Here is a 12,084-nt window from a genome sequence, read left to right on the forward strand (position 1 = left end):
CGGGGCCTTTATTTTAACTGACAAATCAAAGCAAGTCAGGACTAAGACTGCAATCATTTTATCCTCATTATCCCAAGGAATTTCAGCCCATATGGCACACTGCCCTCATCATTACACGCTGATCACAGACCCTGTGTGTTACCTGGGATCAACCCAAAAACATAAAAGGTAGGGAACGGACCCAGATTTCTAGACAGGCTGTCACGGAAAATTTCCTTCCTGGGGGCGGGGGGTGGTGTGCGGGGAGGGGGGTTGAGGCTGGAGAGGGGAGGATTAGGACCAATGTCAAGGCAATCATTTCTCCCCCTCCTGGTAAAACACATTTCCACGGCTAGCCCGGCTCTCTCAAACGAGTCCTGTCCAGCTCACTTAGCTGATGGTGCTTGTGCTCCGGGATGTTGAGGGATTCTTTTGGCCGGCTGCCTGCATGCCTAATTTCCGTGATTACACCAAATCGTCATCCAGAAAGTGCCCTCTGCAAAATGACTAAACTCATATCAGGTGTCTCTCCTCCACTCCTTCTCCCTGCTTCTACCTCCCTCCACAAAGGCCCTGTCTGAAACACATGACACCTGAGTGCTTTCTCTTGGTAATGGATCACACAACTTCTGAATCTCAATTTCCTTCCCTCGGCCTGTGTCACCTCAACCACATTGATCAATATGAAGCCAAGTAATGCTCATAGCAGCTTGCGGGCTGCCTCTCCCTCCCTCCCGTCCTCCCTTCTCTTCTCTCCTTCTTCTCTCTCTCTCTCTCTCTCTCACACACACACACACACACACACACACACACATGCACATACACATACACACACACAGGAGCACACACACAAAATACTCGGAACATTAAAGAAAGCTGTTAAGCTAATCTGGTGCATCTAAATGGGCAATATATATTGAATCCATGCTCCATTGATCATAATTATTGCAGTGCCCTTTATCAAGTAGCCATCTTAAACCATTATTTAGAGATCATTTTGCTTTCCATTACTGTCACTATATTGCAAAATTCGCTGGGAATTGGATGCTGGGTGATAGAGGGGTGTGCGCAGTATTAGCTGGGAATCTGCCCATGCCATCCAGGAGTGTTTCCAAACGGAGAGACTTAGCGCCACAGTCAGTGAACTTTTGAAGAGCCCCCCGTCAGCTTTATGGAAGAAAAATAAATCCTCCACCCGGGTCTGATTTTCCTCCTTGGCTCTGCAAACAATATCACCATTATTCTTGCCTTACGATAATCCCCAGTAAGACCCTCGACATACAAAGCCCCCAACTCACACTGGGCGTTTTGCAGATGAAGTGCAGTTGCTGCAAAGTGCCTGGATAAAGGCATCTGGCCTGTGGGAAGGAAAACAAGGGTGCCTTATCTGGAATGCCCCAGCCTCCTCAATGGGAACTTTTATGCCAAAACCATGGCTCCTTTTCTTCCCATCGGATGGGATGGTCACCGTAGACAAGCTGTGTCATCTCCTCCCAAACCCTGGTCCTATATTAGTACCATCTCTTCTCCATCCACCCTTTGCTGAACACACTCTGCAGAGAACGAGGCACTGTGGGCTTCTCCATGTGATAGCAGAGAGTGGCTGAACACAGTGGTTAAGGCCATCAACTCTTTCTGGAGGGCCGGGTTCAAACCCAGATTCAACCATCTGCTCCCTGCAGAGCCTCAAGCAATCCATTCACCCTCTCTCAGGCTCCAATGCTGCCTCTGCACAAGTAGGAATTATTTGGATTATAAACCCCTACCTTGTAGGGACTCCCAGAGGACGGGCTCAGATCTGGTGCGGAGCAAGTTCTCAGTACAAGTTAACAGTCATTACTGTTACCCAGGGCAGTGGTTCTCAAATGTTAACATGCATCAGGATCATCTAGAGGGCTTCTTACAAAAGACTGCTGGTCCCACCCACTGGAGTTTCTAATTCAGTGTTTTGGGGTGGGGTGAGAATTGGCATTTCTAACAAGTTCCCAGGTGATGCTGCGGGTCTGCGGACCACATTTTGAGAGCCCCAGCTCTACAGAGTGGAGGCTATGAAATTCCGACAGTGCACACACCTCTCTCCAGTCAGGGATTGTTTGAAATGAGCACACTTTATTCCCCCTCTGGGTCAGTGTGCCACTAGTGAAAACCTGGAAATGAAGCAGACCTAGGACTGTCCTGTTGTCAAAGAAAAAGCATAAGATTTGGGGTCAGACTGACCTTGAATGTACCTCCTGGCTCTACCACTTACTAGCTGTGTGACTTTAAAGGACTTTCTTTTATTTTATTTTTTTCAATTAAAGAACTTTCTTAACTTCTCTGAGCTTGTTTTCTCAGCCGTAGATTGGGATGCTAGTTCTTACCTTACTGAGCTGTTATAAAAACAAAACTATGTGGCCTATAGGAATCACAACTGCAGATAGATAATAAACAGGCATTATTCACAATGTTAGGTCAGATCATAGAGTTGACCATTCTTTGCCTATATAAATGACAGTTTCATATGGATCAAACTAATAATTACAGTAACGATAATAACAGTAATATCACTGACGAACTTGAGCCACCCCAGTTTGGTAATAACTAACAGCACCCCCTGCAGGGAAGTTGCGGACATCTATTCAATTGCACCATCACATTACCTACCATGGTTATCAATCCAGATGCCTGATTTATATCCTCCCAGCCAACACACACACACACAGAAACTATTTTTTTTGTTTGTTTTTTTTTTTTTTTTTTTTTTTTTTTTTTATGATAGTCACACAGAGAGAGAGAGAGGCAGAGACACAGGCAGAGGGAAAAGCAGGCTCCATGCACCGGGAGCCCGACGTGGGACTCGATCCCGGGTCTCCAGGATCGCGCCCTGGGCCAAAGGCAGGCACCAAACCGCTGGCCACCCAGGGATCCCCAGAAACAGTTTCAGTAGCCCCAGGCGTGTTGTGCTGTGTTGTGCTTAAGAGATCCTTCAAAAGATCTCAATGAGTAACCAGGACATAAACAGCAGAGACACATGTTCTATGTGGATCCTTTGGCATTTCCTGACCATAGCTGAATAACCACACCTGCATCTGTCCAGCCAACCCTTCTTCCTCTTTGGCAGCTCCTATTTACTAAGAGCTGGGAAACCAAACAGCTTAGCCTTTCTGATTTGTCTCTGTGTATCTGGGTTTTTTAGCAAAATAACTAGTCACATAGTAGATGCTCAACAAATGTGGAATGGAAAATAATTCTGAAATAAGGCAATGAAAGAAAAACACATTATCATCTTGAGAGATCCTGAAGGGACATTTGATAAATGTAATGCCTATGTTTTTTTAAAAAAAATCTTAGTATACCAAGAATGTGGGCTACCAACAAACGTAATGGAGGGATGGATGGATGTGTGTATGTGTATGTGTGTGTATACAAATACAGATATGTAAAGCATGCTTTTTTAAACTAACAACTGGCATCATGATTGACTATAAAATGGAAGACATTACCATGAAAAGGCAGGATGAGAACAAAGATGCCTACTTGTGATGACTGTTTAACATTGTTCTGGAAATACCAACTAATATACTAGAAAAGAATATGAAGAAGCAAGAATAAATGCTGGAGACTGGAGACAAAAATCATCATCACAATCCTTCTTGGAAAGCCCATGAGAAAATATAAGAACTGATAAGAGGTTTCAATGAAATGGATGGTTATAAAATTAGTCTACAGAAATCAATAATGTGTCCATAACCACTTAGAAAATATGTGCTTCATAGCATTCATAAATATAAAATACCTAGAAATTATCTTCTCATAAAATGATGATGATCTATATGAAAAAATAATATATATTACTCAGGAATACAAAAGGATATTTGGGGCACTTGGCTGGCTCAGTGGGTGAAGCATGGGCTGGATCTCGAGATTGTGAGTTCGAGCCCCACGTTGGGTATAGAACTTACTTAAGTAAATAAATAAATTTGTAAATAATAAATAAAAGAATATATGAATAATTGTGGAAAACATAACATGTTCTACAATAGAACCACCTGATATTTAAAGATATTGACACTGAAAATTCATGCTATGAATTTAATGTAATCCAAATAAAAATTCCAATAATTCTTTCCAAACTTGACTAACGTGTATTTGAAGAGTATGTGATATGTGAAAATAACCAGGAAAAAAAAGTCTAGGGGAAGAAAAAAGACTGGAGAGTATCTCTTCCCGATTATTAAAATGTATTAAAATTCTGATAATCAAAACTGACTCCAGTAGAAACAGATTAATTGAATAGACCAAGAAATTCAAAAGCAGACCCAACTCACAAAAAAATGTATAAATAATAAAGTTACAATTTCAAATTAAGCAGGAAAATTCGGACTGGTCAATAAAAAAAGTCTAGGGGCAACCACCTGGAAACAAAAGACAATTTACAGCAACATAAATTCCATATGGATTAAACAATTTAATGTAAAGGTTCTAAGAAAAGATATGTAAATATTTATATAAAACCAGATGGGAAACCCCTTCAAAGAATGTCACCAAAACAAAATTTTATAACATTAAAATTTTAAGTTTATTCAAAACAGCAAAAAACTGCAGGAAAGTCAAAAGGCAAGTAAACCAGAAAACCTACTTTCAATATATGTGATATTCAAGGATTAGTATTCTTACTACTTGACAATGTATTAAATTCTACCAGAAATATATATATATGTAAAAAATATATACAGAATAATTCAAAATAAATTTGGGTAATGGGCTTAAACAAGATACAAATGAAGAAATATGGTCAATAATCACATACAAATGTTTACTATCACCAGTAATCAAAGAAATATAAGCTAAAACCCAATGGTCTATCCTTTTTACTTATTGCATTATTATGGGTTTAAAAAAAGAATGGCCAGGGTTATCAAAAATATAGGCATTCTCATATATTGTATTAGGAATGCAAATTAAGAAGGTCTTTTTGAGAGAAATTTGAAAATAAATATCTAAAGCCTTAAACTTTGACCCAGTACATACACTTCTGAGAATGCATGGGAGGAAATAAAGTTTGCAAGGCTAGCACAAGGATGATCTTTGCAGTGTTACTTATAGTAGCCAAAAATTGGAATATCAATCATTAGAAATTAGGACAGAAATCCATATGTATTTGCATGCACACACAGTTAAGGCAGAGCAGAGGTTCTAACACTCGATGGTGCATCAAAATCGCCTGGAGTTTTGCTAAAGCAAGACTGATGGCCCCACTCCCAGCGCTTCTCATTCAGGAAGCCTGGGCTGGGGCTCTAGGATTTGCATTTCAAAGTTCCCAGATGAGTTTGATGCCAATGGAACCAGCATCACATTTGGAGAGCCCCTACAACAGAGTGTTGTTTAGTGAGAAAAGCAAATTGCAATAGGGGTAGCACGATTCAGTGTCTCCCTGTACCTTACAAATGCATAGAAAAAATTCTCAAGGATAAACCCAAAAATGTTAACAATGATTATTTCTAAGTGTCAAGATTATGAGTGTTTTTAATTTTTTATGATCAACATAAATTATTTATATAAATTTAATTAATCGACCATTTCTTCCTCTAATAAGCAAATTTTATGAAATTCGCATGTGCCTGTGTCTTCTTGAGCCGCCTCTGCCTTGAGGCAGCTGGGGTCAGACTCAACACTTCGTGAATTTTCTATTATTAATAACTACTTATTATTAAGATATAATTCACATACCATACAATTCACCCATTTAAAGTGTATACTTCAATGGCTTTTAGTATATTTCTAGAGTTGAGCAACCATCACCACAATCAATTTTAGAGTATTTTCATCACCCCCAAAAGAAACTCCTACCCTCCAGCTGTCACTCCCATTTCCCCATCCGCTCCTCCCCCAAGGCCCTGGAAACGGCTAATGTATTTCCTGTCTCCATGGACTGCTTCTTCTGGACGTTTCATATAAATGGAATCATGCAACATGTGGTCTTTTATGAGTGGCTTCTTTCACTTACATGTCGTTTCCATACAAAATCCCTGCCTTTGCAGGGTAATCCTGCACTCCACCTTGTCTTGCATCTTCTACTCAAGCAAAGCACAAGCTTCCACTTTGAGAAGATTCTATGGACATAGAATAAAGTGCATGAAGTTTAACATATTCTATGGACCACCTTGCCTCTCATCCCAGGCAATTTTAGCGTACAGTTGGGTACTTGCCTCTGTTTTGGACTAGCTGAATTTTGAGACACAAGTCATCTCCTAACAGACACGATGAAGAGGCTGCATAATCTTGCAGCAAGAGGGCAGGCCCAGGGCTCTGCAACTGCTTGCTCTTGGCCTCTGTTCCTCTTCTGGGATCCGGATAACACTAGCACTTCAGTGTTGTTGGAGAACTCAATAAATTAATGCACATCTGATGCTCAGAGCAATGCCTGCCACCACATAAATGCTCAGCACATGTTAGCTATTAGCATTATTATAACAGTTAATTAGATTTTAATACCTGGCAAAGTTTCTTTGTCGTGAAGCTCTGATATGGTCACAGAAGCAGATGCATAGAATAGATTTAGCAAAATCTTCTTTTATGAGAATATCCTGCCTCCTTCTCCTTGGGTTGAGGAGAAAACTTGTGGCTGATTCTACCCCCAAGCAGTTAATGCTAAGAAATTAGCACTCTAGGCATGGTTTGGGAAGTTATTAGACCATATTCAAAGGAAAAACCATAATAATTAATCACAATACCAATACAATAAAAATGAATGTCAAAATCAATCCCATTATATCTGTGTGTTTCCCAAAGACGTGCCTGAAATCATTACTTGCAGTGCAAGACACTTTTAGAGACACCAGCAATGTCTGCAGGCTCCTGACATAGCAGGATGGGTTCTGAGGCCTGGGAAAAGCTAAGGACCATTATGTGAGACAGGAAGTAGTACATGGCCAAGCACCCCAGAGCAATGATCAAGCCTTAGCCGCTTGGCCTTGCTAACTAAATGTCGCAAGTGGAACACAGCAAGATTAGTTGCTCAGAATTTTTCTTAGGCTATTTTAGAGCACTTTACCATTTCTCTGTTGTTTTTGTTTCCTCTCTAGCTCAAAGGCATCGCTGCCTTCAACTTTTAAAATTCAGCCTGATGAATAAATAACTTTAGCGAGCAACCATCTTAGAATGGTTGGGAAAATTTGAATTTCCTGAGCCAGTCTATTCTTTTTGGTGAAAACATCTAAAATATTTTAAATAGGTGGGATCCTCCTCCTGGAGGGTGTCACCAGAGAAGGTCCTCCATATGCACCCACCAGCAACCAGAAAGTGTTCTCTGGAACTGGGTCTATGCTTCAACATATCCTCTGGCTCCAGTCTTTCCAGAACACTTCATTGTATCCATCAGACCTCTCAGCTCTTGGGTAGGCTTAGCCTCCATTTTACACAAGTCTCAGACAGGAAAGAAAAGTTCCTGGATTCTCTCTGCTTCTCTTCCTCCTACTGCTCCCCTCTGTACCCCCTCTCCCTTCCTTTTAATCTCTAACAACACCTGTTCTTATTCTCAAGTCAATGGTTATAGGTATACACCCTTATGATGACTGATGGATCTACTTTGTCTTTTCCTCAATCCCCAAAAACTAGTTCTAATCATTTTCAGTACCTGGTACCTCACAACTGAAACCCTACCCCCCCGCCATGGTGCTCTGTGAGCTAATAAAAGTATAAAACCCCAACATGATCATTGTAAGGCCATTCAGGTACAGGCCAAAAGTTCTTTCATGCCTCAAAATATCTGAACATGTTACTGTAATACTATTTAGCAAAGTGAACATTGACTCTTACTTCCCATACAAAAAACTTCACATGACGTTCAGCATTTTTTGTATTTTTTAGTATGGTCTGAATAATAGAAAATGAGTGATTATATATTTTTATAATATTTTTGAAAATTAAAATGACCCATTTTTGCGATAAAAAGACCAAGGTTTAGTTGTTGGGAAAATGTACACACATTAAATGCCCCATACTGAGCGACCAGCAGATAACTGAAGTATTATTGCATTTATTTTAACTAATAAAATGCAAATGTGTCATTGTTTCCCTTGAGTCATTATGGGTTCTTGTTATTAGCGCCTTTCAGAAAATTAAAAAATTTATGAAACTCAGTCATACATAATTAATATTTTAAGACATTTTCCAGTTCTGCTAAGCTTCTCCTTTGCCAGTGTGAAACTGACTTAGTCAGTTACAAAAAAAAAAAAAAAAAAGATGGTGTATCTTTTCACTCCTAGTGCTGGGAAAATGTTTCCTAGGGGCCCAAGAATGGATATAATTATATTTATTTATTCAAAACAAATAAAGTTGAGACTGCTAGGCTGTACAAATAATTGCCACCAAGGGTTCGAGAAGATTGCTTGATGATATCCTCTGTTTGTAAATCTAAGGATAGAAAACAAATGAATCAGCTGGTTTTTAACTATTTTTGCTGGAAGGGCTTTTGGAAACACCTGTCACAAAGCATTGCTGTGAGAATGAACTTTGTTTTGTTTGTATTTCTTCAACACATGTAGTGCTTCCCATGCATGAGTCATCAATCTAAGGCTATGTATTGCACATATTTCCCAATTCAATCCTCATAACAGCACTTGGATATTAGTTGTGTTATATTCATTTTATAGATGAGGAGATGCAATCAAAAAAGGGTTCTATGCTCACTGCCTCATTCGTGGGAGGTGAACACAATGTGTAACTCATGTCCAGAACTTAACAAATGCTAGGCATCCTTTCTTCCTAGGTCATGTTGACCTTCCAAGTTGAAAAGTGGATGGACTCGTCAGCAGTCATAGGCCTAGGAGAAAAACTGGATTTACTGTGATTTTAGAACCCAGGGACAATATGGCATACACACAGGTCAGCACTTCTATTTCTTATTCAAAGGGAATTGTGATATTTGGAAAGAATAGGTGAGTGCACAGAACACTGAATTTGCCATGTCCTCATTGCATATAAAGCATCGGCTGTCAAATCTCAGTAACCCTCCAAATATATACTTAATTGGAGAAATCTAGACAAAAATATTTACTATTGAAAATCTTTGAGCCTGTTGCATTGTTTTTTGTCAATCTATTGAAGGTATTTTAAAAGAAACAATTGCTGTAAGTGGTTATGCTTGTCCAAATGGGGTCCTATGAGGGGTGGCTCAGTGATAGTTAACCACCTACCTCCGAAAGTGCTGTGCATGCAGAACTTCAGCTCACAGTCCCAACTGCAGAGCAAATTCCATCACAAATGTTTGTAATTTTTTAATATATATTTATTTTTTATTGGTGTTCAATTTGCCAACATATAGAATAACACCCAATGCTCATCCCATCAAGTGCCCCCCTCAGTGCCCATCACCCAGTCACCCCCAACCCTCACCCACCTCCCTTTCTACCACCCCTAGTTCGTTTCCCAGAGTTAGGAGTCTCTCATGTTCTGTCTCTCTTTCTGGTATTTCCCACTCATTTTTTCTCCTTTCCCCTTTATTCCCTTTCACTATTTTTTATATTCCCCAAATGAATGAGACCATATAATGTTTGTCCTCCGATTGACAAGTGTTTGTAATCAATCAACCAACAAATATATGAGTATATCCACGTATATGAGTATATTGTGCACCTGCTACCCATAAGGATTTTAGCCTAGAGCACTGGAGACAGGTACAAAGACAAAAGGACCTTCAAGAGGCTTGCAGTCTGAGACAGAAGCTAAGACAAAGGCATGTTCAAACATAACCACCATTGGTTACGATGAGCAGATACCAGCAGGGGCAGAATGTGATGACTTAGAGCAGAGTAGCTGCACGACCACAGTGGATTGAGCAGGAGAACTGGACCATGACTGGCTCCTGGGACATCTGCTGGATCACACAGGAGGCATAGAATTTGACTCAGTGAGCAAAAGAGAGGGCAGTCCAGGCTGGTCTGTTCATATCACTCCAATGCACATTGCTGTGAGCCCTTGGTGTGATTTCTGTTTCTTCCATTTAAGTAGAATAATCCAGATGTAATTTTTCTGCCTATAATGCTCTGCTCTTTTGCTGTATTTTGTGGCTTAGTTTCTCTGTGTGTGCTCCATCCATCTCCTAAGTGGCTGTGTTTACTTTGCTCTCTCGCTCCCTTTATGTCTCATGAATAACAAAATTATAGAAACAGATCGAACACGCTTGAAACGGTTCATATTGTGGTGAACCTTTCAGGTTGACTGTCTCACAGACATTATCCCTTTATCTTTTCTCCTTTCTCCTTTTCCCACTGTGCCTCAAAACATTAACAGTTAATGGGCAGTTGCAAAATAGCTTTTCCTCTCCAAAGAAATGCCACAAGAAAGAGCTCAAGGAAAAGTGTTAAAATGTTTTATTGTCCGTTGTACTCTGGGTCTCACCGTGTTTGAAGACAGATCAGAGTTTCCTTTAGTAGTCTGTCTGATATGGGCACATCAGAGACACAGCAGGTGATGGGAGAGAATTGTTCCCACCCTGAGTGGAGAATATGCTGCAGGACTGGGGGTTCGTCAACGTGACCCAGTAGAGAGTGAGAGGAAGCTGGGACCAGTGGGTAGGTAAAGGGACCCACCAGTAGGGTTGCATGTCAGAGGTCCAGAAGTCCAATATATTGGTGTCAGGAGGACCTGTCAGCAATGAAGGTGGAGGAGGGTATGGGGATCAACCAGGCAGTGGACACAAGAGTGAGAAGCTCCAGGTAATGGGGGTTCTCCTGAGCAGGTCACACAGACATGGCGCAAGATCAGTCCATTGGATACCTTGTGACTATAGGTGTGGAAGATACAGTTCAGCCATCTGGGAAGAAGATGCTGGTAAAAGAAAGGTATGGCATCAATGGTCTCAGCTGTGGGCCTGGGCCCGGGTTCAAGCCCATTGGGAATTTGCTTTATGAGCAAAAATGACATGAGCAGGGTATTGAGGAGTCACTCACTGGGCATGAAGATATCAAGATTGAGCCACAGGCACCCCAGATACTGGATCCCCAGCAGTATGGCTGACTCCATTCATACCTAATGGATCAAGGTTGCCCTCTGGGTCTGAAGTGACAATGTAATGGGACAGCTCCCCAAAGGTAGCTTCACAGACCTCAGGTCAACAGGCAGGGGCCAACTCCCCACAACCCCATTCCCTTGTGTGTTTTGTTGTTGTTGTTGTTATTTTTTTAATCATGCACAGATCCCTTAGAACACCCGAGTGGCTCAGCGGTTAAGCGTCTGCCTTTGGCTTAAGGCGTGATCCTGGAGTTCCGGGATCGAGTCCCACATGGGGCTCTTTGCAGGGAGCCTGCTTCTGTGTGTGTGTGTCTCTCATGAATAAATAAATAAAATCTTTTTTAAAAAATCATGCACAGATCTCAAGTGATAGATTTTTACATATGCACACACCCAGGTAACCAGATCAAGATATAGATTGTTCCCAGCACCCAGCCTCATGCCTCAGCTCCAGTCAGTAACCAACAGCTTGGCTTCTTTCATCATACATCACTTTGACCTGTTTTTGAGCTTTATGTAAATAGAATCATACTGTACAGAGTCTTTAGCACCTGTTTTCTTCTGCTTAACAGTACGTCTGCAAGACATTTCCACATTGTTGCATGTAGCTGCAATTTGTTCATTTTCAGGGCTGGGTAGTATTCCACTTTGTAACTGAAGCACCATTTCTTTTTTTTGTGTGTTTAAAGATTTTATTTGTTTATTCATGAGAGACACAGAGAGAGAGAGACAGAGACACAGGCAGAGGGAGAAGCAGGCTCCATGCAGGGAGCCCGATGTGGGACTCGATCCCAGGACCCTGGTTTCATGACCTGAGCCAAAGGCAGACGCTCAACCACTGAGCCACCCAGGCGCCCCTCTAGCACCATTTCTTGTGTCAGTGGACATGTGGGTTCTTTCCACCTTTGGGTACTTATGAATAAAAGCTTTAGTGAACATTCTTACACCTGTTTCCAACAGTCATACACACTCATTTCTATTGTTAGATACCCAGGTATAGATGTCTGAGTCATCCTGTAGATGTCTTTGAGCTTTAGTCCCTTGAACATGTTTTTTTAAAGACTTTATTTTCTAGAGCAGTTTTAGGTTTACAGTAAAATTGAGGGGGATGTA

The sequence above is a fragment of the Canis lupus genome, chromosome 28 (assembly GCF_011100685.1).
Source record: "Canis lupus familiaris isolate Mischka breed German Shepherd chromosome 28, alternate assembly UU_Cfam_GSD_1.0, whole genome shotgun sequence".
NCBI lineage: Eukaryota > Metazoa > Chordata > Mammalia > Carnivora > Canidae > Canis > Canis lupus.